The following is a 24224-nucleotide window of genomic DNA, read 5'->3' as shown; positions in this document are numbered from 1 at the left end:
AACTAAAATCTAACCAAGTTGAAATCAAAAAAGCTATTAATGAGGTGCAATCAAAAATGGAGGCTCTCACTGCTAGGATAAATGAGGCAGAAGAAAGAATTAGTGATATAGAAGACCAAATGACAGAGAATAAAGAAGCTGATCAAAAGAGGGACAAACAGCTACTGGACCACGAGGGGAGAATTCGAGAAATAAGTGACACCATAAGACGAAACAACATTAGAATAATTGGGATTCCAGAAGAAGAAGAAAGTGAGAGGGGAGCAGAAGGTATACTGGAGAGAATTATTGGGGAGAATTTCCCCAATATGGCAAAGGGAACAAGCATCAAAATTCAGGAGGTTCAGAGAATGCCCCTCAAAATAAATAAGAATAGGCCCACACCCCGTCACATAATAGTAAAATTTACAAGTCTCAATGACAAAGAGAAAATCCTGAAAGCAGCCCGGGAAAAGAAGTCTGTAACATACAATGGTAAAAATATTAGATTGGCAGCTGACTTATCCACAGAGACCTGGCAGGCCAGAAAGAGCTGGCATGATATTTTCAGAGCACTAAACGAGAAAAACATGCAGCCAAGAATACTATATCCAGCTAGGCTATCATTGAAAATAGAAGGAGAGATTAAAAGCTTCCAGGACAAACAACAACTGAAAGAATTTGCAAATACCAAACCAGCTCTACAGGAAATATTGAAAGGGGTCCTCTAAGCAAAGAGAGAGCCTACAAGTGGTAGATCAGAAAGGAACAGAGACCATATACAGTAACAGTCACCTTACAGGCAATACAATGGCACTAAATTCATATCTCTCAATAGTTACCCTGAATGTGAATGGGCTAAATGCCCCTGTCAAAAGACACAGGGTATCAGAATGGATAAAAAAACAAAACCCATCTATATGTTGCCTCCAAGAAACACATTTTAAGCCCGAAGACACCTCCAGATTTAAAGTGAGGGGGTGGAAAAGAATTTACCATGCTAATGGACATCAGAAGAAAGCAGGAGTGGCAATCCTTATATCAGATCAATTAGATTTTAAGCCAAAGACTGTAATAAGAGATGAGGAAGGACACTATATCATACTCAAAGGGTCTGTCCAACAAGAAGATTTAACAATTTTAAATATCTATGCCCCCAACGTGGGAGCAGCCAACTATATAAACCAATTAATAACAAAATCAAAGAAACACATAAACAACAATACAATAATAGTAGGGGACTTTAATATTCCCCTCACTGAAATGGACAGGTCATCCAAGCAAAAGATCAGCAAGGAAATAAAGGCCTTAAATGACACACTGGACCAGATGGACATCACAGATATATTCAGAATATTTCATCCCAAAGCAACAGAATACACATTCTTCTCTAGTGCACATGGAACATTCTCCAGAATAGATCACATCCTCGGTCCTAAATCAGGACTCAACCGGTATCAAAAGATTGGGATCATTCCCTGCATATTTTCAGACCACAATGCTCTAAAGCTAGAACTCAACCACAAAAGGAAGTTTGGAAAGAACCCAAATACATGGAGACTAAACAGTATCCTTCTAAAGAATGAATGGGTCAACCGGGAAATTAAAGAAGAATTGAAAAAAATCATGGAAACAAATGATAATGAAAATACAACGGTTCAAAATCTGTGGGACACAACAAAGGCAGTCCTGAGAGGAAAATATATAGCGGTACAAGCCTTTCTCAAGAAACAAGAAAGGTCTCAGGTACACAACCTAACCCTACACCTAAAGGAGCTGGAGAAGGAACAAGAAAGAAACCCTAAGCCCAGCAGGAGAAGAGAAATCATAAAGATCAGAGCAGAAATCAATGAAATAGAAACCAAAAAAACAATAGAACAAATCAACGAAACTAGGAGCTGGTTCTTTGAAAGAATTAATAAAATTGATAAACCCCTGGCCCGACTTATCAAAAAGAAAAGAGAAAGGACCCAAATAAATAAAATCATGAATGAAAGAGGAGAGATCACAACTAACACCAAGGAAATACAAACTATTATAAGAACATACTATGAGCAACTCTACGGCAATAAATTTGACAATCTGGAAGAAATGGATGCATTCCTAGAAACATATAAACTACCACAACTGAACCATGAAGAAATAGAAAGCCTGAACAGACCCATAACCAGTAAGGAGATTGAAACAGTCATTAAAAATCTCCAAACAAACAAAAGCCCAGGGCCAGACGGCTTCCCGGGGGAATTCTACCAAACATTTAAAGAAGAACTAATTCCTATTCTCCTGAAACTGTTCCAAAAAATAGAAATGGAAGGAAAACTTCCAAACTCATTTTATGAGGCCAGCATCACCTTGATCCCAAAACCAGACAAGGATCCCACCAAAAAAGAGAGCTATAGACCGATATCCTTGATGAACACAGATGCGAAAATACTCAACAAAATACTAGCCAATCGGATTCAACAGTACATTAAAAAGATTATTCACCACGACCAAGTGGGATTTATTCCAGGGCTGCAAGGTTGGTTCAACATCCGCAAATCAGTCAATGTGATACAACACATCAATAAAAGTAAGAACAAGAACCATATGATACTCTCAATAGATGCTGAAAAAGCATTTGACAAAGTACAACATCCCTTCCTGATCAAAACTCTTCAAAGTGTAGGGATAGAGGGCACATACCTCAATATCATCAAAGCCATCTATGAAAAACCCACCGCAAATATCATTCTCAATGGAGAAAAACTGAAAGCTTTTCCACTAAGGTCAGGAACACGGCAGGGATGTCCATTATCACCACTGCTATTCAACATCGTACTAGAGGTCCTAGCCTCAGCAATCAGACAACAAAAGGAAATTAAAGGCATCCAAATCGGCAAAGAAGAAGTCAAATTATCACTCTTCGCAGATGATATGATACTATATGTGGAAAACCCAAAAGACTCCACTCCAAAACTGCTAGAACTTATACAGGAATTCAGTAAAGTGTCAGGATATAAAATCAATGCACAGAAATCAGTTGCATTTCTCTACACCAACAGCAAGACAGAAGAAAGAGATATTAAGGAGTCAATCCCATTTACAATTGCATCCAAAACCATAAGATACCTAGGAATAAACCTAACCAAAGAGACACAGAATCTATACTCAGAAAACTATAAAGTACTCATGAAAGAAATTGAGGAAGACACAAAGAAATGGAAAAATGTTCCATGCTCCTGGATTGGAAGAATAAATATTGTGAAAATGTCTATGCTACCTAAAGCAATCTACACATTTAATGCAATTCCTATCAAAGTACCATCCATCTTTTTCAAAGAAATGGAACAAATAATTCTAAAATTTATATGGAACCAGAAAAGACCTCGAATAGCCAAAGGGATATTGAAAAAGAAAGCCAACGTTGGTGGCATCACAATTCCGGACTTCAAGCTCTATTACAAAGCTGTCATCATCAAGACAGCATGGTACTGGCACAAAAACAGACACATAGATCAATGGAACAGAATAGAGAGCCCAGAAATAGACCCTCAACTCTATGGTCAACTAATCTTCGACAAAGCAGGAAAGAATGTCCAATGGAAAAAAGACAGCCTTTTCAATAAATGGTGCTGGGAAAATTGGACAGCCACATGCAGAAAAATGAAATTGGACCATTTCCTTACACCACACACAAAAATAGACTCAAAATGGATGAAGGACCTCAATGTACGAAAGGAATCCATCAAAATCCTTGAGGAGAACACGGGCAGCAACCTCTTCGACCTCTGCCGCAGCAACATCTTCCTAGGAACAACGCAAAAGGCAAGGGAAGCAAGGGAAAAAATGAACTACTGGGATTTCATCAAGATCAAAAGCTTTTGCACAGCAAAGGAAACAGTTAACAAAATCAAAAGACAACTGACAGAATGGGAGAAGATATTTGCAAACGACATATCAGATAAAGGACTAGTGTCCAGAATCTATAAAGAACTTAGCAAACTCAACACCCAAAGAACAAATAATCCAATCAAGAAATGGGCAGAAGACATGAACAGACATTTCTGCAAAGAAGACATCCAGATGGCCAACAGACACATGAAAAAGTGCTCCATATCACTCGGCATCAGGGAAATACAAATCAAAACCACAATGAGATATCACCTCACACCAGTCAGAATGGCTAAAATCAACAAGTCAGGAAATGACAGATGCTGGCGAGGATGCGGAGAAAGGGGAACCCTCCTACACTGTTGGTGGGAATGCAAGCTGGTGCAGCCACTCTGGAAAACAGCATGGAGGTTCCTCAAAATGTTGAAAATAGAACTGCCCTATGACCCAGCAATTGCACTATTGGGTATTTACCCTAAAGATACAAATGTAGTGATCCAAAGGGACACATGCACCCGAATGTTTATAGCAGCAATGTCCACAATAGCCAAACTATGGAAAGAACCTAGATGTCCATCAACAGATGAATGGATCAAGAAGATGTGGTATATATACACAATGGAATACTATGCAGCCATCAAAAGAAATGAAATCTTGCCATTTGCAACAACATGGATGGAACTAGAGCGTATCATGCTTAGCGAAATAAGTCAAGCAGAGAAAGACAACTATCATATGATCTCCCTGATATGAGGAAGTGGTGATGCAACATGGAGGCTTAAGTGGGTAGAAGAATAAATGAAACAAGATGGGATTGGGAGGGAGACAAACCATAAGTGACTCTTAATCTCACAAAACAAACTGAGGGTTGCTGGGGGGAGGGGGTTTGGGAGAAGGGGGTGGGATTATGGACATTGGGGAGGGTATGTGCTTTGGTGAGTGCTGTGAAGTGTGTAAACCTGGTGATTCACAGACCTGGGGATAAAAATATATGTATATAAAAAATATATGTTTATAAAAAATAAAAAATAAAAAAAAAAAAAAGAATAGTAAGTATATAACTTTTCAGTTAAATTATTGTTAAACTCAATTGTTTCTATTTAAATAAGATAATGATCTTTATCAGTCATAAATCTACTAGCTTTCTTTCCCTAACTGGCTGATTTTCCTATTGTCTGGAGTTGGGACAGTATCTAAAGCTGGAAAAAAATGCTAATTTTAATACAAATTCAAGGTCTGTACATTGATAATATTATTTGATGAAATTTGAATGATGTCAGACATGAAGAACTTCATTTGCCTAAAAAGGTTGCATTTCTACATTCACGAAAAAACCAATTTAGGATGCCTGGATGGTTAAGTCAGTTAAGTGTCTGCTTTAGGCTCAGGTCATGACCCCAGGGTCCTGCGATTGAGTCCCAGGTCAGCCTCCCAGCTCAGAGGGGAGTCTGCTTCTCTGCCCCTCCCCTGGCTCATGCTCACTTGCTCTCTCTTTCTCTCTTTCTTTCACTCTCTCTCTCTCAAATAAATAAATAAAATCTTTTTAAAAAATTTTTATAAGAAGTAGCATCATGGCCTCCTGTGATATTATTAAATATCTGGAGAAGAGAAATATCTAATGAACTTTAAAGTTCTGTTTCAGAAGTGAGGGAAGTATTTCATTTAACAGCTATCAAAACCCACTATAAAGCGATGAGAATCAAAGCAGAATCAAAACAGACAGATCAATGAAAAAGAATAGGGTTTGGGGCCAAGTATATCTGGGAGGAGGTATCTTTGGGGAAGGACCTATAATATTAATTATATATATAATTCAAAGTAAATATAAGTGGAGTTGGGATAATTAGCTATACATAAAGAAAATAATGTCAACTCCTGCCTTATAATATATCCAGAAGTAAGTTCCAGACATATTAAGAAACTAAATATAAAAGAAGGAACACCATAAAGATATTAGAGAAAATTAGGAAAATATTTGTATAACTGTGGAATGAGGAAATATTTCTTTGGCAAGATGGGAAACTGAAGGTAAATAACCAAATACATGTTTTTAAAAACTATACTATAGATTGTTCTGTAGCTTGTTTATAAAGGAAAGAATGGGAAGGGTCAATTAAATAAATTTGCGTAACTTTCTTGTAGTAGAAAGCACAGAACAGATGATCTCCTAAGAGAAAATATTTACAACACATATAAAACAATGGCTTAATATCCCAAGTACACAAAGAGCTCTTGAAATTAATTAGAAAATTATAGTAGCAAACAGGCAATTCACAGCAGAGAAAACACAAAGGGCCAATAAGCCTAAGATGTTTGACATTCACATTAGTAATGAGGGAATGAAGATTGAAACACCTGGTAATCATTTAGGGGTGAAGGATCAGTGCTCCTGCCAGCATGATTTAACTTCAGACAAGTCCTGACGTCCAGTGTTGGTAAGGCTTGGGGGTAATCATTACTCCTGAATACTAGGGGTGGTTCTGTAAATTGCTTTAGTCCAAAAGTAATCTGCCAACTTATCTTAAGATATAAAATGCAAGGAAACTTGCCCACGTTCTCAGTTCTGGTAGTTACTGGACAGAAATAAAAATGAAGTATATAAACACATGTACAAGTATGCTAATTAGGGGAGGGAAGGCAGAACCACATAGTGGGGAAGAGCATACTCATTTGGATTCAAATCCTAATGTGCTGTGACCTTAAGTAAATTAAGTAATCCTTATATGTCTCAATTTTCTCATCTGTAAAAATGAAGCAACAGTAATACCTATCTCCTGGATGTTGTTTAACATTAAATGAGATAGTGTTTAGAACATTATCTGGTCATTTTAAAACCATAATTAACGTTGGTCATTTTAAAACCATAAATAACGATTATTATTATCTGTAATAACAGAAACAACCTGGCCATCCATCAACAAGGAATATAACTGAACAAATGCTACTATGAAACCATTACAAATAATGAAACATAAGTGTATGTATGCATGTATTTGTCCAAGTAGTAGGAAGTTAAAAAGTGCAAATTATAGTTTGATATATTGCATAACCCCAGTTTGGGGAAAAAGGCAAAATTAAATAATTCCCCTAAATAGGTGCCTATTTTTGTAGTACAATAATAATTTGAGATATTGACAATAATTTTTTCTTTCTAATAGTTCACTTTTTACCTCCTTCTACTCTCTCTCTCATTCAAGCCCTTGGGCTGCTCTGGGCTTGTTGTACCCAATGAGGTATGGGTAAGCAAAAGAATCATCTCAGCAACCAGTTTCCAAAAAGTCAAATTTGCAAACAAATTTGAGATAAAAATACTAGCATATAAAACCCTGTACAAGGATGCTCACAGAAGGTTGGAGAGTAGATGTGCCCAGCTTGGAGAGAGACAAGATTGTATTGAAAGGAGAGTGATGAGTGTTGGAGGTGAGCCCAACAGAGCAGGGTTGATGCCAGAAGCTACAGATAGACCCTGGACAAATGGAAAATTCCAGTGAGTCTGGTGAGACCTAAGACCAGAGGAAAATTGGGCCTCAGTTTCCTGGTAGAGGCCAAGGAAGCTGGCAAGAGTCCACAGAGGAAATGGCTAGAGCTGGTAGGGCTGCAGGCAGCCTGGCGGAAACTGCCAAGGCTCAGGCACTGAACCACCACACCTGACACGGTCTGACAACAGGGGCCAACACACCTGTGGGGACTGGTGGCCAAGGCCCAGTTAGAGTGAAAGATGTCTCACTATCACTATGGTTACCAAGGAGCAGATGGTGCTGATGCTCAAATTCCCACTCACTTTTTTGGTACTACATAAAACTTCCCGAAATGTAGACATAACTTCAGGAAAAAAGAGCGTATTCCACACTAACTGAGACTGAGTGGCCATCTAACCGACACAACGGACCTTCGAACTAAAAATTAACTTGAGTTAAGGAAAATTGTCATATGCCTTCTTTATCAAAGTTGGGACTCACATCACTTATAGGCATAATTATACATTTATATATAGATAAATATAAACTGTCAAGAGTGATGACCTAGGGGCAAGAGACTATACAGCTAGAGGGAGAAGGAGAAAATACTAGTTTTACTGTAGATAATTCTGTAATGTCTAAATAGTTAAAATTAAAAAATATTATTTTTGTAATGAATTGACTGAAATAACATCAAATGCTAAGAAAAAAACAAAGTTCAAAATCATTTTGTAGTAAATAATAAAAACACTGAAAATGATTATTTGGGGCAAATTATCAGTATGTCTGTGCCTCAATTAACTAATTTATAAGATGAGGGGATTGAATTAGTGATTTATATCATTCCTTCCTTCTCTAGGATTCTCAAAGATAGTGAGTGTCCTGTTCTTGAAAATGCACAAGAGATGTGGTAGAAAAGAGTCATCTTTGTGAAGGATTTGGGATAAGACAAGAAGCATTTAAGTTAATGTTCTGGAGATAAGGACTACAGGACCCATAGTGGAAAACCAGACCTGTTCTAAGAAGCAAGGCTTTGACTATCAGTCTCTGTCCTGCCAATTCTTTTCCGCATGACCTTGAGGGCAAAGCAGTTTGAACACTTTGGGTTTAAACTCTTTAAACTTCTCTAAAGAAGTTTAAACAGACAGTTTCCAAACTGTCGGTACATTAGAGTAAGTCAGAGACTTTTTAAGAAATACAGATGCCATCCATATACTCAGTAGAACAAGTACATAATGTCACCAAAAGACACTTACAGAATGTTCATAGTGACGCTGTTGACAGTAACTCAAAACTAGAAAGATTCAAATATCCCTCAAACGTAGAATGAATAAAGAAATGTTGTGATGGGATACAACAGAGCAGGGATCAGCAAACTTTCTTTTCTGTAAACTGCTAGATAGCAAATATTTCAGCTTTGACGACCACACAGTCTCTGTCGCAACCAGACTCCGCCATTATGGTGTGAAAGCAGCTGTAGACAATACAGCAATGAATTGGCCTGGCAGTGCTTCAATAAAACTTTATTTACAAAACAAGATGTTGGACCCCGTCCCCACCAAATAACAATGAAAACAAACTATATGTGATAACATAGATGAATTTCACAAACATATTGTAACAGAAGCCAGATACAAAAGAACACACATTGTGATTCTTTTTATATAAATTTCAAAAATAGGTAAAAGCAAGCTATGATGGGAGAAGGCAGAATATGGTGATTATCTTACCAGATTGTGCCTAGGATGCATGGTGACCTAGATGGATTGTCTTCTGGACTGGAATGCTCTACTACTGACTTTGAGACTGTGTTCCCTTTGTGAAAATTAATTGAATTTTGTGCTTACAGGATTTGTACCTTTTTTCTGATATAACCTTTAATTCAGTGAAAAGTTTACATAAAAGTGGATCTTTCAAGGTCTCAGTGTAGGGAGTCTGGGATAGTTGGGTGGGGGTGTGGCCTGAGGATCTGTCCTAATCCAGCCTTGAAGAGGTAATTGACCTGGACAAGGTTCCTTTATGGGCAGAGCTGATACAGAGGGAGCTTACAGTCTTGGGTATGGGGTGAGTCCTTTCTGCAGAAAGAGCAGACACAGCCCTTATTCTTGAGAACGGACTGGTCATTAGCTAAAGGAAGCCAGGCTTACCTTCCAGACTCAATGCTGAGTGATATTTGCACGATCACCTCAATATTCTCATTGGCTTCTGCCAATAGGCAACACCCAGTTCAGAGCTTCGCAGATTGGCAGAATTGCTGGGAAAGTGTCAGAAGGTTTTCAGAACTCAGCATGAGAACAGCAGCCAGCTTTCAAGGTGGATGGTCTCTGTGTTATTTTCAGCTCCATGTGGTTCTTCGAAGCGCATCGCTGTAGAGCAGACACGGCCTGAAGTTTGGGTTCAAACAGATACAACCTCACATTCTGGTTTTACAACTCAGTGGAGAATTACTGAATTTTACTCGATCCTAATTTTTCTCATTTGTAAAAGATGCATCAAATTATTCTCTCCACCCCTGTGACAGGCAAAGGTTTTTTTCCTTTTTTTTAAAAATTCAGTATTCATTGAGCCAACATTTGTGTGCCAAGCACTATTAAGACTTTTGCAAGGATTATCTCACTTAATCCTTGTCGGTGAAGGAAACTTCATTTATGATCTTATTTTATACATGAAAAAACTAGGAATTAGAGAACGTAAGTGACCTGTCCAAAGTCACACAGGTAATAAGAGACAGAACAAATTTCCCGCTAAGGAATTCTGACTGGGAACCTCACCTTTAACCACAGTGACAATGCCTGGCAGCTATCACTGTATCTGGTCCATGGATGCAATTTCATAAGTGTTAATTCCGACTTTCCTCTTTCCTCAAAGAGCTATGAATGAGAGCTGAAGCCTAGCAGTCAGAACATCTGGATTCTAGCCGCTTGGTAAATCACTTTTATTTCCTTACCAGTATAATGAAGACATTGGATTAGGTAATCCTGAGATGTTTCTTGCAGGCTGAATGAAATTTGTACTCTATGAATGTTTGCTCCAAACAGAAAATGACTTTAAAATGTTTTCATCCTAAATGTTATGATAATTTTGCATTTGCTTCCAGAATCTGAATTTGTTTGGATATTTTAAAAATAGCTGCTAAATGATTTACTAGCAAAACCTCTTTCCATCACACACACAGACACCTACAGTCACCTCACCCCATGATCCAGCTCCTGTTTGTCCCTTTACTTGGGACACACTTCACCCATGGTTGCATATTCTACAAGGGCACGCTAGAAGGGGCACCTTAGCTTGGTTTGAAAAGCAGAGGTTTTTGTTGATTTTCAGGCCTCTAGTATCTGTACCATTTTACTGACCTATGCAATGTGGCAGCTTCTGACACAGAAGCTCTTCCCAGATCCGAGTCCCTAAAATGCATCTATTACTGAACAAGTGATTCTCACTAAAACATTCAGCGCACTTTTGACATCTTCCCAACTTGGCAGATAATGCTGGATTTCCTACAAATTGAAAATCAGTGATGGTCATGTAGTTGGCAGGGATAGTGCTGATGAAATAGAACCTCATTTCTATATGGGATGGTTTCTTAGAGAAGCCAAGTTGAAACTTACACATCAGCTTTGGAAAACATTGAACCAACAAGTAGGGGGCAGAAATGGTAAATTCACAGGATAAACTAAGGATTGCTTTCATATCATTTATTTCCCTGCATTTGCCTACATCTAAAACTCAATTAATATTTAAAGGAGAATGAATTTTGTCCAAGAAACTTACAGAAATAGCAACTGAAGTAATTTGAATAATAAGTCAGTATTTTCCCTTGACACGGGACAAGCAGAGTTTTGTTATAACATTTAAAATAAGTTGTAAAATATGGGGTGTATCAAGAAGCACTACATTTGAAAAAGCTTACCATAAAAACCACTATGAATGTTGGGGAGCACAATGGCCAGTAGAGCTGAAAGATTTAGCATTCCAGTAATAAGAGTTTGGAATTCCCAAACACAGAAAAGTTGTCATTTTTATCGTTTTGCTTAGTTTGGTTTTATTCCAGGAAGTGAGGAGACACTAAGCTAAACAGTATAGATGACAAGTCATGATGTGCACACTTCCTGTGAGACAGGAAACGTGCTCAGACCCTGCACACGACTCTTTGCTTTCAATATCTCCCCATGCTTCTTTGTGCATAAGTCTATGCATTGTGTCCAGATGAGACAGAGAGCAAACTGCAATAGAACAATATGCCTCCAAAGGAAATTGCTCTTACAGCACCAAGGGATCAAGAAAGACTCTTACCATGGGGTCATAAGGAGATAGTCAGTATAAATAGTAAGGTTATTGTAGTTTCACAAAGGAATGCTTAATATAATCTTTTTAGTTTCCATATGGTAATAATGATTTCACACACACACACACTTATCTATACGTATATACATATGTGTGACTGATTTTCAAGTGATTACAGATTTTTTTAAAAAGCAATCACTAAAAGTCAGTAGTAGTAATGAGTAAATTTTGAATTTGTGTTTCTGAGTTATTACTAATTTTGACCATGTAGAGCTTGTAAATTAATAATTCAAATTATAGGGGCACCTGGGTGGTTCAGTGGGTTAAGCCGCTGCCTTCGGCTCAGGTCATGATCTCAGGGACCTGGGATTGAGTCCCACATCAGGCTCTCTGCTCAGCAGGGAGCCTGCTTCCCTCTCACTCTCTCTGCCTGCCTCTGCCTGCTTGTGATCTCTATCTGTCAAATAAATAAATAAAATCTTTAAAGAAAAATCCAAATTATAATATAAATTATAACCCAAATAATAATGTAAATTAATAATCTTTCTTCATCATTTTGACACTGATTCATCTTGTTTTTTAATTTGCTTATCTGGAAGTACCATGAAAATTTCTTCTTAGAAACTGGAATTGGCTTTAGTTTAGCTATCAGATTCCATCTAGTACCCCAAAGATATGCTCCTGGCTCCTGTCACTACAAAAAAAGGGAAAAAACAAATATATGTGTATGTATATATACATCTGTAATGCATTTTTATATTACTAAAAGATGTTAGCTGAAACTTGCAAATTTATAGTAATATGAGCACAGAATTGCTCATGGTAAAACTCTTCTTCAAAATATTTCTTTTTTTTCTCAAAATATTTCTGATGAAATTATAGCAATATTGTTTCAAGCCAAACCAGAAAACTGCAATAGAATGGTATGTTTTGGCCCATTTGCTATACAGATGGTTTTAATTGCAAAAATCCCATCTTCTTTAGTTTCCTTTTTTTAAGGGACATATTTGGCCACTGGTTAAGAGGGTGGAAAGTTGGCCCCCAACATTTGAAAGAGAATGGAGGTGTTGGCAGGGCTATACTACTTCCCAAGTCTCTAGTGGGGGATCCTTCTTTGTCTCTCCCAGCTTCTGGTATCCCCAGGCATTCGCTGACTTGTAGGAACAAAACTCCAATCTCCACCTCTGAGTTTATACAACCCTCTTCTCCATGTGTCTGTCTCTTCATATCGTGTTCTCTGTGTCTTTGTCTCTCTGTTCTTGTAAGACAGTGGTTTTTGGGGATCAAAGGCCCATCCAACTCCATATGACCACATCTTAACTAATTGCATCTATAACAACTTTTATTCCAAATAATGTCACTCTGAGGTGTTGGGGTTTGGATGTCAACCCATCTTTGGAAGAGGAATACAATTCAACCTAGAACACCTGCTTTAGCAGGTACTTTTTTTTTTTTTTAAAGATTTTATTTATTTATTTGACAGAGAGAAATCACAAGTAGATGGAGAGGCAGGCAGAGAGAGAGAGGGAAGCAGGCTCCCTGCTGAGCAGAAAGCCCAATGCGGGACTCGATCCCAGGACCCTGAGATCCTGACCTGAGCTCAAGGCAGCGGCTTAACCCACTGAGCCACCCAGGCGCCCCAGCAGGTACTTTTAATACTGGGATTACTGCATGGATAAAATAAAGTTCATGCCCTTTGAATGTAAGGAGGTTGACATTAAACAAAACCCAAGAATTTCAGTTGGTGATAAGTGCTATGTAGATAATTATATAATAGGGCCCCTACTTAGATTGATTGGTAAGAAAGATGACTCCAGGGCGATCTTTAACCTGAGCTCCCCACAGGAAGGAAGCAGCCATACAAAGATGGAGAAACAAGGATTCTAGGCAAAGGAAATCCATGTTCCCAAGGAGAAAAGAACCTGTTCCAGTCCCACTGCTTCACAGCAAGATCTGTCATCATAAATGGTTTTCTTTCTCTCAATGAGTTTATGTATTCCTTCAAAAATGATCTACCTAAGTTTGGGTTTCTGGTAGGTAGTTTTCTACTCAGTTATGGACAGATAGAATAGCAACCTTAACTATGGGACGTTTCATGCTCTGGAAAATAGTGTTCATCTTTAATTTGAAGATGGCATAATTTTTATGGGCTATGACGCTATTTGTATAGGTTGACAGTTACTGTCCAAATATAACTGGAATATCATTGTGAAGAGTTACAATGGAAGGTAAATATTAGTGGTTAGGTAAGTCCTATTCGTGTGTTCTTAAAAGATCTGATTTGTATCCATGCATTTGTAAAAGACATTGCTATCATTTTTTAATCACCCTTAAATTTATCTTTAAATTAGACAGTAGTGTAGAAATCACCATTTTTGTGAAATATGGCTGTATTTCACAAACAAAAGCCATGTTTTTCTAAAAAACCTCTACCCCTTTTTAAATTCTAGAGGCTCTGTAGTATAGGGCAGAGTGATCAAAAGTTGGTCTTCAAGTTGTTTCCTCTCAAGGAGAATGAACACACTATATGACAATGAGAAACTGCCAAGAAGATTTAAGGGCCAAAATCTTTTGCACTTTTTCTATGTCAATTTTGGGTTTGCATTTTTAATACTCCTAAGAAGAGTCACAGTAAAAGTAGGGCATCTTTTTTCATCTTTGTTGTTTGCAGACATAAGCATATTTTACTCGCTGAATTATTAACTTTTCCGTATGCCTGTCAATTTTTAGAAACAGCCAAGAACTTGTAAAATCGCATGTCAGAATCTGTGATTCAAGGGGAGAACAAATGCACCCAGCTCCCAGAATAACATCAGAACTGACCCAACTGAGTCTCAAAAAAGGCACTTTCTAAGAACATGGTTGCTTCCCCTGACTTTCTCTGAATTTCCAAACAAAATTTCACAAGGGCCAAGGCCTTTCTTCAGATACTCAAAATTTTAAACTGCTCATCTTTTCTTCAAATTTTTTTGGAGGGGTGGTGGAGAAGGAGAATATCATGCTACAAATCCCCCCAAAATTATTTAAATAAGGAAAAGCTTTCCTATGAAATAAACATTTCAAGAAACTTAGAGCAATCTGACTCTTTTCCATTGAGTTATATTTTAAATAATTGCATTAGAAAAAAGACCTTAGAAGATTGAACAGAAAATAAAATCTACTCTATCCCTTTGGCTCATTCTAGACTAGCCTACACACACCGGACCAGCATTCATTCATTCATGGGATGGCAAAGGCTAGTCCTCAAGGTCTCCGCACCCTTCACCAGCCCCAGTCTGGAGGCATCTGACTCAAGCCAGAAGACCAGGCACCATGAAGTCTGCAGTTACTAAGTGTGATACTACCAGGACAGTGTGATATAGTGTGATCTACCTCCAGAAAGGAAGTTGGTTTGTTTTCAGTTGGGTTTTCTGTTGCTTATGGAAGTTCCACAGTGATAATTTTCAGAGGTCTGAGTAAAATGTTATTTCTCTACAAAAGTTAACAAATAAGTTATGAATATTATAAAATATTACTAACTGACCAGATAATTAAAGGAGACTGGTAGGGTCAAAGTTCACATATAAATAAGTTGTTCAGAGTCCATTGTTTGTGGTTGCTGAGAATTATGGTCTATTTTATAGCCTACTCCAGGGAAAAGATATGGGTATGAATATGCTTCCAGAGATAGGAAGATGGGAGTCCAAAACATAGAGGACTCTTTTACTAAGACAACTGTAGGAAAGCTATCACTTTTCTTTTCTGCTTTTTATATCACAATCAAAAAAGACACCTTGTTTCTTTTGTTCTAGAAATGCATTACAGAAACAGATACAAGAGTCTATTGGCTCTTCCTTGGTGGTTTTTCCTCTTGTGCCACTCAAGTTTTATACGTGAACAATTAAGTGACGACTGAGTGTATGTAGAAAAAAAAATTACCCTTGAGGTAATTTGTAGCTTCAAGGAACAAAGAAAAAATAATGTCAGCAAAGGAAAGGAAATAGCTATTTACTCAGGGTCAAAACAAAGGCAAGCCACTGTTTTAGGGGGAACAACATGTTGATACAGGTGAAGGAGGGCTTTCTCACATGAAAACTACACCATCTTGGCAGCATGTTTCAGGGAACCAGGCTGAGGCGAGATGTTTTCCTTCTGGAACTTTCATTACACCGTTCTGACTTGCTCCCCAAGGCTGCCTGGGCATGTCAATTCTAGTGAGTTCTATGAATCAATAAGAACTGAGAGTACAGAAAAGAAAGAAAATTCATAGATGTGGGTTATTTCAGAAAAACAGAAAAGAGGAGGAAGGTTATAAGTCTTGGAGAAAACATTAATACTATGTACGAGTCACATACACCTGAAGTTTTCATACATGTTGCAGATTCAATTTATGTGTGGTAAAGCATACATCTTTCTTTGTTTATTCTTTCAGATTCTCCTCTTGATTCTCCCTCCCACTTGGCAATTTCTTCTGCCTGATTTCAAAGCTGTGATTTTAAAGGAGGCTGCTCTGCCCTAGGCAGATTGGTTTGGTCATGATGGCTTCCTAGGCAAGGACTACACCAAGTGGAGTAGCAATTAAGGTATTTCCAGTGTAAGCAAATTTGTAATGAAGAAGACTACTGGAGTGAATGGGCCCCAACTTCTTGAATATGGAACTCTACTTGGTTCAAATTAACCAAGCAGATATTATCTCTTCAGGGCATTTGACCCTGAGAGATCCCATAATTGTAGTTCAGAGAAAGCTAAGCCTGGTAACAAATATTCCCACCATAATATGAGTGAGTCAGTTGCGGAGCCTGGGGGCTGGGAGGCAGTGGGGGAGAAGACTCTGCTCTACATAGACATTCTAAAATTCAGGCTCTTTCCACCTTGAGGAAGGATCAGGAAACTACAGTTCACAGGTCAAATCCAGCTAAGAAAGATTTTTTATTTTTAAAGGGTTGCAGAAGCAGCAGCAGCAGCAACAGAGACCTTAGGTACCTGAGATACCCTAAGATATTTATCTCACCCTTTCCAGAAAAAGCTTGCTGATTTCTGATATGGGTCCACATTTCCTCAGAGCACTAAAGGGCTTCCCTTGGACCACGTTAAGCAGCCATCAATGGGAGAAGAAAGTGGGCCAGACATGGAGGATTCTGTGGGACGTGTTAGAGCCAGGCCAGACAAGGTAGATGCTGCTACTGTCTGCATTCCTTTGGGCCAGACACAATCATGTGGCTGCAGCCACCTGCAAGGAAGGGTCAAAATGCAGCCTAGCTCCATGCCTAGGAGGAAAAGGAATCTGGTTAGTGAAAAGACAGGTGTCAGAAGACACACAAGGTGAATTGCTAGAAAAATTAAATAGCCCATTGTTAAGAGTTCAGGAAAAGGCCAAAACGCCTCAGACTGAGGCTATGAGGTTATCACTGTGGTTTCCCAGAAGAGGTCAAACTGGGATGGTCAATTGTCAAGTGGGTGGAAAATGCAGGTAACTGAAAGGAGATTACCAAAAGCACAAGGGTGGAAAGTATAGGCTTGGGATATTTAACACAGAAAGAGGCCCATGGGGAAGTTCTGAAGAATATTCTTAGAAAGACTGGATTCAGCTAGGAAAAGGCCTTGAGTGGTCAGGCCGTGGCAGGCCAAATGCGTGGAGGCCAATTTTAGAAATCATTTGACCATGGATTTTTTTTTTCCTGATTTTTATTTTAGTTGTTTGTTCATTTTGTGCTCTATGGTTGCCTTGTCTGAGTCTGGAACCTCCAGATCTTGAGGTTTTTTTCATTGTTGTCTCTGGGCAAAGGCTATCTTCAGAAGATAGGAATGTTAGAATTTCAAGAGGTGAAGGGAAATGATAACAATGATCCATTTCTTCTGAAAAAAAAAAAAAAAACTCGAATTTGTATATCATCCATTTACAAGGGTACATGAGAACATGTATACTCAGTTAAAAGAACAATAATAAAAAACACCCAAGCACCCATCATCAGCATAAGTAATAAGAGCACATGGCCAATGTGGATGACATATTCCCCCTATAGATGACAGGTTCCCCCTTGATCACATATCTCTCTCTCAGTTCTTTCTTCCAAAAAACAATAATCCTGAATTTTCTGTTAGTTGTTCCTTCCTATTCTTTATACTTTCACCACCTATGTATGAATTCTTATATTGTTTAATTTTACCTACTTTTGAATATGGAATCATATTCTCCTATGACTTGTTCTTGCTCAATATTATGTTCTTTGAGATTCTTATAAGTAACTGCCACTTGTAGCTAGTAGCTAATTTATTTATAAACTACCTACTCTCTGTTATCCATTCTATTCTTAAGGGCCCTCCTCTTTCTTTATAAATTGGAGAAAATTTAAACTTTTGCACCATTTTAAATGGGAGAAAATTTAAAATTTTGTGTCTTCCAGGGAAGACATTAAAATGAACACAAAACAAAACGTAACAAAAACAAGAAATAAGAGGGAAGTGAAGGCTACCTTTCTCTTTGTAGAACATTTGGGAACTTCAGTGCATCTCTCCTTGGAACTCCTTGTTCTGTGGGATTTGACTTATCAGGTTCAACTTGATTTGCTGTGATATTTAAACTGTACTCTTTTGGGTGGTTTGTTTTTTTCAAACAACCAGTTTTTGCATGTGACTGAAGGTTTCTAGCTACCTTAAAGACTGCCCTTTTTCCCTTGCCCCCCTCTTACCAGTGAAGAACATTCAGCCCTTTTTTACTAACAGGTGTCAGATTACATTTCGGGACATTTTTCACACACACCTTCTTGAGAGAATTTCCTCGCACATGGAGCTTGGTTTTCTAATCCAGTTCTTCTGGACATAATATAAGCCGATCGTGACAATTCTATGTTAATCATCTTCACTGGACTTTCATTCTTGAGTTTATAATGATGCAATTTCATAAATGAAATAAGCCATTGTCCCCTTCATGTCTTGGGTCCCGCTGAGAGAGTGTTTCTATGTTTCAGTTGATACATGCATTCCTCTATCTACCCAGGACAGCATGGCAGGAACAGCTACACTCAGTTTAGAGAGAGAAACTTAGCTGTTCCGTCTCACTCTCTAATGAGTTTTCAAGAGTGTAAACAAAACAAATAAACAGAGTATAAACAACCCTCTATCTGATCTTTTCCTACAAAAAGAGACACAAAAATATTTCTTTAAAAGGTAGAACTTTTTTTTAAAAGATTTTATTTCTTTATTTGAGAGAGAGAGAGAAAGAACAAGGAGGGGGCAGAAGGAGAAACAGGCTTTCCACTGAACAGGAAGCCCAATGCGGGGCTCGATCCCAGGACCCTGACATCATGACCTGAGCTGAAGGCAGACACTTAACCCACTGAGCCACCTAGGTGCCCCTAAGAGGAGGGACATCTTACTTCTCAAACATTCCTATAAGTTTCATTTCCTTTTTGTTGTATGTTTCATGGACAGGTTTCAATTCTGAATAATTAGTAACTATTTTGAATAATTAGTATCTGTTAGTATCTCATGAGAACCACCTGAGTTGCAAAAACTCATTTTTAAGTTTCTCTGCTTAAAGCGATCAGTTCCATAAATTATACATCTGTTAGTTGATATGTATTTTCCAATAGGTAGTCTGAAGCAGCCCCACATGAACACTCATTTTCACATTAAAAGTAGAAGAAGCCTGAGAGCCTGATCTTCTAGGGGTTTTCCCCCCACTCTTTTTAAGTCCTTTTTTTTCTTGCCTAGAGGAAAATACTCTTCTTTTGAAAATCGTACTTATTCCTGATAAGAAGCTTTATTTCTATCTTCAGAAACATCATTTTAGATTTGTATAATCAGTTCGGAAAACTGCTCCTTAAAATGATAAATAAGTATCAAATTAAACTTGCAATTAAAGTTTACTAAAAATATAGGTTGCTGTAATTTTGTTGGTGATAGAAGTACAGAAGTAGAAATGATTAATGATGATTACTAATTACGCAGCTGTGTTCAGAGCATATAAGTCTACAGAACCATGGTTTAACACTAAATAAGGGCTTCATCCTAGGAGAAACCTCTGTAGACAGTATCTAAATGCAGCTCATTTCTAGTCAGTACTTAAACACCCCCACCTCCTCTTATGGCTGAGCTTGATAAAGAGCACCAGAAAAATAGAGTGCTGGGATGACCATCTTGGCTCTTCTTTCTCTTGTTGCTGCGTTTTTGTTAACTATTAGATCTGAGCTTAAAATAATGCCATCAATGTGAGAAAGTATCAGGTATTAATAATGGTGAAGCAAGGATCATCTTGTTCAAACTCTGACTTCTCTCTTGCCTAAATCTTGGATAATCTGGTATTTTCTATGAAAAATGGTTTATTGATTAGCCTAATGGAAGTCAACTGTAGAATAAAACCATTAAATATTTAACTTATAGACCAGTGAGCCAGGTTTGGTCACTTCATCTGTAACCTTAGAATAAGGAAATCTACAAATTGGGTTTTTTAAAAAGACATTTCTAACTATATACTTTTTTTTTTGATTAACACAAAAATCACATTTTTCCCTTTTCTGTTCTTCACTGCTACAGAAAAATCATTATTTTGGGAAACACAATTTTATAAATAAAACAAACTACAGTGATCAATAAATGTTATATGACATTGGGGTCTCCTGGGTGGCTCAGTCAGTAAAGTATCCAACTCGTGATTTCAGCTTGAGTCATGATCTCATGGGTCATGAGATCAAGTCCCACCTTGAGCTCCATACTTGACGCAGTCAGCTTGAGATTCTCTCCCTCCTTCTGCCTCTCCCCCCATGTGCTCTCTCTCTCTGATAAGTAAACAAATCTTTTTTTAAAAAGTGATATGAAATTGAAAATCTCAAACCTACTTTTCATATACTAGTAATGTGTTATTTTCAGTACCCAATATATGAGCAAACAAATAAAATTAAACTTAAAGAAGAGAGAAAGAGAATGAAATGGAGAAAGCAAAAGGAGAGAGGAAGACAAAAAGAGAGAAAAAGAGGGAGAAAGAAAAGGACCAAAAGAAATAGAAGAGGATGTTTTTGCTTTTAGTGAATGGGAAACAGGGGATACAGGCAAGGGAAGAAAATGAAAATAGTTGTGGAGGAAAAAGGATATGGAAATATGGAACCAGTTGTCACCTCTTAAGCGTAGCTACTGAGATACCACAATGTGGCTACAGATTTGTAGGTATGTAACCTGACTGTTGAATCAGGATGATACATGGACCTGTCCTTCAGAGGTGGCTCAGTGTGATGAAATAGACTGAAAAAAAGAAAAAGGATAGATGCCTCTGTTGGAAACTACTTCCACCACTAAAGTGCAGTGTGACCTTGGCCATGTTGCATAACTCGTTTACTCTTCTTTCCTCCTCTGAGAAATGGTGATGAGTATCCATCCACCCTACCCACCTCATTGGGTTCTCTGAAAACTCAATGAGATCATTTTTGTGTAAAAGCTTTTTGAAAGCTGTAAAGCACCAAAGTAACATATAACATTTGACCACAAGTAAACTGCATGCCCTTCTTGGGCCTGGCAGTCCTAAGTCAAACACAAAAGGAAATGGAGGAGATGGGTCATACTATTTTTAAGAAAAATGCAGCTTAGAGCCAGATGTTTACAACCACCTCTGAGATTATCTGAGTGCTTAATATTAACCAACAGGGCGTAAGCAATTTTATTGTAGTCTCAAAACCCTAAAAATCGACAGACTTTTTTCTGACAAAGTGGTTCAACAAAGATGTGTTAGGGGAAGGAAACACTTTCAAGGGACCTCGGATATTTGGCTCCCCATTACAAAGCACTGGGAGATGCCTGCAGGGAGCAAAACTCCAGAGGGACCTGCATCTGTCTTCTCTGCCTTGTCCTGAGTGACACAGAGCAAACCACAGAGCTGGAGAAACAGCATCAATCCAGAGAGAAATGTGCCTGACCGCTCCTCCTGTGACACCGGGCCAAGTAGTCCTCTCAGAGTCATATAGTTAGTAATGGTGGATTCGCATGGTTAGGACAAGAACTGATGGACCCAGAAGCAGAATTGCTGATACACAGCCTCTCCCTTTGGACAGCAGCTCAGACTTCAGGGCCTCCAGAAGGGAGAGAGACATTTGGGAACAGATTTGACAAAAGGTTTTTCCCCTTCAACTGCTCAGGATGTGGTACTGAATTTTGAAGGATTAAAAAAGGAAGAAGAATTTATTGCTTATGCTCTCAGGGCCCCCTAGGGCTTATCAAAAGTTTTATCACATTTTTCTAAAATACAGCCCTAATCCAGAAGCTTTGTTTGTGCACGGATATGTCCAGTCCATGGGTGGAGAATTTCCATAATTCTTTCCATTCTGTACTCTGTCCCTCCCTCCTTTGTCCAGTTGTTTGGGGTCTCTGTCCATTCTGATCCTAAACATGCTTTCATTGTAAGGGTCAACTTTACTTGAGATTTTAAAGCCTCAAAGACCAAAATGGTGGGGGGGAAAAAAGTCAGAACTCTTTTGGGATAGGACCAAATATTTGCTAAATGTCTATATAAACAGCAAATGCAACTCTTTCCCCGTTTCATCAAACACCCAACTGTATTTGTTAAATAATTCTTCAGCCAATACTATGTCAAAGACACCACATAGCTATTTTTTTAATCCTTCAACTCAGCAAATTAGCTGGGATGACCAATTTTGACCGCCACTACAACAGTAACATTGTGCACTTAAATATCTTTCCCACTTCTGGTTTTTCCTGGCTTCTGTGTCAGAGACAGGTGTTGACAGTTATTGTGTGATGGGAATTTTTAGAAACACCAGCGCTGTTGGTGTTTCTAAAACACCAACAATATCCTCATCAAGAAGTCATGAATTGGCTTGAGATAAGGAAGGGCAATTTGAAAACCTCCTTTCCCTTTGTCTCATTTGTATTTTCTCTTCCTTCAGCTCTCATCTGTCATGAATTATGTCCTCTAAGTCCCTGCAAACCAGCCATGTCACACACACTCACACATACACATTCCTTCCTTGCATAGAGCAATTGTCTTACCATTTTCTGAGAGAAAATCATAGATTCCTATGGTCAGAGACAAAAGTTGATGTCAGCTGTCTTTTAGTCCATAGACTTCCAAAACAAAAGAAGAAGAAAGCTATCTGTACAAAACACATGCGCAAATTGAGATGGTCAATTCTCTCCTCTCCAGGAAGAGCCCATTCTGGAACCACAATGGTCATTCACCAGCACCAGTTTGACCAGCATTCCAAGCATCCAAGAGAGCAAATTCTGGGACTTTCTTTTCATTAAAATGTGAAAGCATATTACACTGCGCTGGCCTGAAGCACACTTTTTAACTTAAAAGCAAATTCTAATTCTTTGAAGTTGAAACATTAAAAAAAAAAACAAAACCCTCAAACCAAAACAAACTTTAGTCTCTCTGGAAAAGCAATTGATTAAAAAAAAAAAAAAAAAAAAAAAAAAAAAAACCTTCTAACTGTGAATATATTTTCACACTGTTAAGCATTTATTTATTAAAAAATAATATATGTTTCTGAAAAGAGCTGTCTTTTGATAATCTCCCAAGACCAGAGAGCACACAGATATTCCATGGAATCAAGGCCTTGTAGGTGAAAAGAACTATTTTGTTAGATTAATTCTTCAGAAAAGAAGATCATGCCATGAACTTTTTTTTTTTTTTTAATTGGATTCTCTACCCTATAATGATCTACTATAACAATCTACTATACGTTGTATTTGTGGTGATTTTGTAGTGTGTCACCTTGGCTAGGATGAACTACCTTTCCCAGAATTCCTGGTCCAGTATGTTTCTGGTTAAGGTGGACTGTAGGAAGGATTGTTATGGAAGATGGGGAGGGCAGAATGGGGCAGCAGCCATGCCTTAGCTCACCTACACTGTTGCTTATCTCACCACACAAGTGTAAGGCAGTAGCCTTCTTCCCCTGGATCCTCCATCAGCTTCTCAGATTCCTGCACTCAGGTAGCAGGCAGTAGCAACAGCTCTAGACACAATGATAAGACATAGTGTGGCTGAGATAAGGGAAATAAATCCCATATAAACCAGGGACCTGCAATCTCAGTGAACGGTCTAAGGTTCCAATTGCAGTTATGTTGAGGTACCCTTTCTGACCCATTTACTGAGCGACCCAAAAGCTATTAATCATGAGTGTGGTGCAGAATAAGAGAAAGCTCTATGTGAAGTCCAGACCACTCTACAAACAGCTCTGCCACTTGGACCATATCATCCAGAAGATTCAATGGTACTTGAAATGTCAAGATAGGGATGCATTTTAGAGCCTTTTTCAGACTCCTATAGGGAGATCACAATATAGATTCTTAGGATTTTGGAATAAAGCTCTGCATCTTCTGTGGACAACTATTCTTTTTTAATGAAATAGCTCTTCTTTTTCTACTGGGCCGTAGTAGAAATTCAGTGCTTAGCGACGGCTCACCAAGTTACCAAGTGTGTGACCTAAGCTGCCTATTACTAGGTATTTTCTGACTGACCAAGCCATAAAGTTAAGCATGTGCAGAAGTACTTCATTCTCAAAGGGGGGTGATAAATACGAAATCAGGCTTGAACGAACCTGAAGGCACAAGCATGTTACATGAGTAAGTGGTCCCACCACCCATGACTCCTACTCTTGATTGTCTTCTCTCTCTTAACCTGCATTTATGACCTCTTGGGGA

The 24224-nt window shown here is 38.3% G+C and overlaps 1 long non-coding RNA gene across 1 annotated transcript in view; it reads right to left on the bottom strand.

Moving 5' to 3' along the window:
• The window catches only part of LOC131833776 (uncharacterized), a 50404-nt gene that overhangs the window by 7385 nt on the left and 18795 nt on the right, over window positions 1-24224 (bottom strand). Inside the window, exon 4 of the long non-coding RNA XR_009354628.1 lies at window positions 9458-9694. This is a non-coding gene — a long non-coding RNA (uncharacterized LOC131833776). The remainder of the gene's footprint in view (window positions 1-9457; window positions 9695-24224) is intronic.

The sequence above is a fragment of the Mustela lutreola genome, chromosome 6 (genome assembly GCF_030435805.1).
Source record: "Mustela lutreola isolate mMusLut2 chromosome 6, mMusLut2.pri, whole genome shotgun sequence".
NCBI classification, from domain to species: domain Eukaryota; kingdom Metazoa; phylum Chordata; class Mammalia; order Carnivora; family Mustelidae; genus Mustela; species Mustela lutreola.
This window is presented reverse-complemented; position numbering and strand designations above follow the sequence as displayed.